Source organism: Vicia villosa, linkage group LG5 (assembly GCF_029867415.1).
Source record: "Vicia villosa cultivar HV-30 ecotype Madison, WI linkage group LG5, Vvil1.0, whole genome shotgun sequence".
NCBI lineage: Eukaryota > Viridiplantae > Streptophyta > Magnoliopsida > Fabales > Fabaceae > Vicia > Vicia villosa.
This window is the reverse complement of record NC_081184.1, coordinates 113,714,509-113,720,551: the sequence shown is the minus strand read 5'-3', so window position 1 is coordinate 113,720,551 and position 6,043 is coordinate 113,714,509.

Sequence of the window (6,043 nt, the reverse complement as noted above, 5' to 3'; positions counted from 1 at the left end):
TATGTTTGCTTTGGATTTTATCTTCACTCCAACAAGCAAGCTTATTGCTTGGCTCTATATATTTTGTAGTATTTTTCACCTCTATGCAATTCAATAACATAACCTTTTCCTCCCAAAAACTTTATTATTTTTGGGTTTCTATTCATCTCCTCTGCACCACTTTACCTTATCTTCTATTTTTCGTACATGGTATCTAGAGCTTCATTGATCTTAACGGGTCTGTGAGGAAAGAAACCCAATAAGAAAAAATACACAAAAAACCTTTAAACACCATAAATGGTTTCCAACAGTAGTTCTTTACCTCCACCTCCCGTGTTTGTATGAGAAAACTATCATTTGTGGGCAGAAAAAATGAAAGCTTATTTGAGACTCCTTCGGGTATCAAATATATTTCAGATGTTTTATTGTACCTAAAATAAATCAAAGTCTTTTAAGTGTGGGATAAATCATGGAAAAGAACAATTCATTTCATTTCAAAGACATGAGATGCACTATTATAGATCATTTTGGATCTAAGTTAATGATGGTTGAAATGAGGGGTAAAAGTTTTCCAGTAGAATGGAAGCAAAAAACCATGCATGCATTTCCAAGTATTGGTCATGATTCCTCTTTGTGGCATAAAAGGTTTGGTCACTTTAGTTACTCAATCTTAAAACAAATGAGTTCTCATGATTTGGTTGAAAATTTACTAGTCATTGATGATGTTGTTGACAAGTGTGATGTATGTCAATTTAGAAAACAAAGTAGATTATCATTCCCTGCGGCGTCAACCTGGAGGGCTTCTGAAAAGTTACAGCTCATACACACTGATGTGTATGGTCCGATATCAACGACATCTTTAAATGGCAACACGTATTTTCTGTTATTTATTGATGATTTTACAAGGATGAGTTGGGTAATTTTTTCTAAGGCGGAAGTCATATGTGTTTGCTGCATTTCAGAGTTTCAAACTTATGGTTGAAAAAGATGTTGATTGTCAAATTAAAAAGCTCAGATCTGATAATAAAACTGAGTATACAGCAAGAGAATTTAAAAATTTTGAGAGAAAGCTGGAATCCAACATCAATTTACTATTCCTTACACTCAACAAAATGGAGTGAGTGAAATGGAGAACAGGACAGTCATGGAGATGGCTTGATGTTTGCTTTTTGAGAAAGATATTCCTAAAACCTTTTGGTTGAGGCTGTTAACACCTCAGTGTACTTGTTGAATTTGTTGCCCACCAAAGCCTTGGAGGGAAAAACACCCTTTGAAGCATGGTATAAAAGAAATACAACTATTCAACATTTGAAGATATCTGGATGTGTATGCTACGTCCATGTTCCAAATATGAAAGAGATAAATTAGAAACAAAGTCTTTGATTGGTATATTTTTGGGGTACATCAGTAGCTCCAAAGCGTATTGAATTTATAATTTGGAGACCAAAAAAATGTTGGTTAGCAGAGATGTGAAATTTGATTAGTTCCCTAAATGGAATTGGGAGAAAAGTCAAGTTGAAGGTTCAAGTAAGGTATTGTCTATGGAAGATAGTTTGAAGGATCAAAATTCAGAAGATGAAGGAGAAATTTATGATAGTGATGCTGATTTTCCAACCCGAGGTACTAGAACCTTGGATGATATTTATGCTAGGTGTAATATAGCTACATTAGAGCCCACACGGTATGCTGAAGCTGCTAATGTTGAGGGATAGAAAACTTCCATGTAGGAGGAGATGAAAATGATAGAGAAAAATCAAACATGGAAGCTTGTAGACAAACCAAAAAATTAAAAGATTATTGGTGTTAAGTGGGTTTATAGAACCAAACTCAATCCTGATGGTTAAACAAGCTTAAGGCCGGATTGGTGGGAAAAGGTTATTTTCAACAACATGGTGTTGATTTTTCATACACTTTTGCACCTGTTGCAAGACATGTTACAATTAGGTTATTGGCTGCCTTAGCAACAAAACTGGGATGGAAAATTTATCATTTTGATGTTAAATCAGCTTTTTTTAATGGAGTGCTTGATGAAGACATTGATGTCGACCATCCAGAAGGTTTTATGGTTGCAGGAAATGAAAATAAAGTTTACAAGCTTTACAAAGCCCTCTATGGCTTAAAACAAGCACCAAGAGCATGGTATAGCAAAATTTATGGCTATCTTTTGCAAAAAGGTTTCAAAAAGAAGTGAATATGAGGCTACTTTGTATGTGAATAGGTCAAAGAATGAATTGCAACTAATAGTCTACTGAATCCAACTCTCTAAGTCAATTCAAGCAAGATATGGAGAATGAATTTAAGATGACAGATTTGGGTGAAATGAAATATTTTCTTGGAATGGAGATCTTTCAGTCAAGTGCTGGAATCTTCATTTCTCTAAAGAAATATGCTTTGGAGGTATTAAAGAAGTTTCATATGGATAAATGCAAGCTTGTTTCCACACCTCTGGTTATGAATGAAAAATTATCAAAGGATGATGGTGATAATAGTGCAGATGCTTCTATTTATAGCAGTATGATTGGAAGTTTGTTGTATCATTCAGCGACCAGGCCTCATATAATGTTTGCTACTAGCCTACTTTCCAAGTTCATCTTGGTGCAGCTAAGAGAGTTTTGAGGTACATAAAAGGTACAACTGATTATGATTTGTGTTTTTTGAAAAATGAGAGTGGAGACCTCTAAGGATATACAGATAGTGACTGAGATGGAAGTGTAAATGATGTAAAAAGTACCTTTGGTTATGTTTTCTCATTTGGCAGTGTTGTGTTCTCATGGAATTCAAAGAAACAAGAAATTATCGCCCAATCATCAGCAAAAGCGGAATATATTCCTGCTGCTACAGCAACAAATCAAACTATTTGGCTAAGGAAGATTTTAACAGATGTGGGACAATTTCAAAACAAAGCTACAATCATATGGGTGGATTACAAATCTTCTATAGCCATAGCTAAGAATCTAGTCTAGCATGGAAGAACCAAACACATCAAGTTTAAATATCATGCTATTAGAGAAGCTGAAAAGTAAAAAAGAAAACAGTTTGGAGCAGTGCAATTCAGAAAATCAGATAGCAGATATAATGACCAAATATTTTTCCAATGGAAAGTTTGAAGAATTGAAATCAATGCTTGGAGTATTCAAGAAAAATATCAAGGAATAGTGTTAGAAATTGATATTTTTCTAACTTATCAATTACTTGCTTGTTGTTGTTACTTTGCTTGTTATTGTTACTTTACTTTACTTGTTGTTCTTACTATAATAATTAGATTCTTGTTTGTCAAGATAGTAAAAGTAGACCAAATCTAATGATGCCTACTACTTAGAGTATATTTGCATTTGATTTTATCTTCACCCCAACAAGCAAGCTTATTGCTTGGCTCTATATAGTTTAAAGTATTTTCCAGCTTTATGCAATTCAATAACATAACATTTCCCTCCCCAAAACTTTACTATTTTGTGATTTCTATTCATCTCTTCTACACCACTTTACCTTATCTTCTATTTTTCTCACACAATCCTATCCACAATCTCAACAAATATAGTGCTCTAGAGCCAGATAGTTTTGAGGCATTTTCTTCCATACTTATTGGAGCATTATTGAGGAGGATGTTTGCACTGTAGTGATTCAATTTTTCAGTACAGGTTGGATGTTGCCCAATTACAATGCTAATACTATTATCATTATTCCAAAAGTCAAAGATGTTGATTCAATGGATAATGTCTGACCAATTGCCTTAGAAAATATCAAGTTTAAAATCATTTTGAAAATTTTAGTTGACATACTTGATTCCATCATGCCTTCTCTTATTTCAAAGGAGCAACGAGTTTCATTCATGGTAGGAGTATAAGAGATTGTACTTGCCTAGCATCTGAAATGGTGAATGTGTTGGGGAACAAGACTATGGTGGGAATTTAGCCCTTAAAGTAAATATTTTTAAAGCTTTTGATACAATAAGTTAGGATTTTCTTATGCAAGTGCTTAGCAAGTTTGGTTTTTCCATAACTTTTTGTCAATGATCCAAACTATTATATCCTTTTATTATTCTATCCATCACAATCAATGGTGCAAATCATGGTTATTTTAAGTGTACTAGAGGAGTCAAACAATGATATCCCTTGTCTCCTCTTCTTTTTTTGTCAAGTTAAGGATGTTTTCAATAGAAGCATTGCAAAGTTGTTTTTAGAGGGCGGTTTAGATCTCATCAAATCCTCCAAGCATAATTATGTTTCATCCCATATTTTATATGCTAATGGCATTTTAGTTTTTTGCACATGTAAAATGTCAAATATTCATGCAGTGAAAAAAATCGTTGAGTACTCCAATGTAATACCCGATATTATATTTATTCAATCTTTATCATTACTAATGTGATTAGTATAAAATAAGATGGATAAATATGATATATATTTCTACTAATTGGTCTTTTGTGCTAACTAAACCTATTAGTGGTTATAGAAGGGGTATAATGGTACTTTCACTCTTAAATGGAATTGGGACTTGTTTGGATCCCTCATTCTTTTCTTGATCAAAAACATAATTTTGCGAGGGAGAGAAAGAGGAAAGGAAGCGTGGAAAGAGAGGCAGAGGAAGAAAGTTTCAAAACTTGGTCCAAGCTCACTTCTTGCATGCAGCAAATTATGTCCAACCCTTGCTCTTATCATCATCTCCATCTTGCTTTCAGCTCTATCATCATCTTCATCTCCTCCTAAGGTGAGTCCCTAGTTAGTAGCCATGGGGTTTTGCATGTGGGGATTCAATCGGGGTTTAGGAATTGTGAATGAACCTATGAATCAATGATGCTAAATCTATTTGCTTTGCTCTAATCTTTGCATGTTGATGTTCTTAATGGTTTTTGTATGATGAAATTTCGTTTGGACTGTTATGCAAGTGTAGGGGATCAACTATAGGTTGTTTGGGACTGGTTTAGAGCTCCTAAAACGCAGAAAATTGATTCTGCATCAGAGTAATCGGTTACTGGATCCTGGGTAACCGGTTACCCTGTGTAAAATGGCGTGGCTGGGCATTTTTGATGTCAGTAATCGGTTACTGGTCCCAGAGTAACCGATTACCCTGGGCGCAGGGTGAAAATTCAGCAATCTTGGGAAATTCATATCTCCCGTTTCGTGTATCCGTTTGACGCGTACCATACATCGTTAGAAAGCTAATTAAGTGTACTATCTAGGAAAATTAGCCTTAGTGTCTAAATAATATTTTTCGATATATCTGACGCACCTTCAGTTAAGTGCGACACTGATAACATGTGAAGTATGTGTATTTAGACCAAATTTTCTTCATTATTCTTGATAGTTGTGTTATGTCAATGCGTACTATGCTGGAAATATGAAAACTCCTTCGTTTTGGTTAAACGATTGAATTGTTTGCCTTGTTTGTGACCTTGACATTACGTCATATTTCTGTATGCTTGAATCGAAGGGGCCGGAAGGCTAGACTGGGACGCTGCTCCGACTATGTAGTCTATGAGCCCTCCCGGGCCGTGTAGTCCAATGGAATAACCCGTTCATGTGTATTGTTCGATATGGTGTGCATCTGAGCTACCGTTGCAGTGTGCTCGTGAGTTTCCGTACGGGGTTCTACTCACTTGGCGTTAACACACTTGCGTGCTCGGTATGGTGGGGTTATGCGGCCAAGTAGGCTAATGCATAATGAGGTAACTCACCTTTAGTGAAGTCACGTAGACTAATACTAGGCTTTCGCCCGATGGGCTCAGGCGTCAAGGTGGCGATTTGTACTCGGCGTAACTCACTAGCGTGAAGAAGGTTAACGGGACAATGACGCCAATTAGGCTAAGGTCATCTCGCGGCCATTTAGGCTTGTGCAAGCCCGTTTAACCGTCTTGCAGTGTGCTTGTACAAGTCCCTTGACAATAGGCCGGAGGTTACTCATCGAGGATGCATTTATTCCATAATCTAGCCGAGGTTGTTTACGCTTCTGGATTCCCCGTGTGTGGATGCGGGTTTGCATACTTGTTTGCTATACAGTGTGTATTTGTTTGAGGCAAGTCCAACGGTGGACGAGTCCCCTTGTTTACTCCGTATTTGTATCGGAA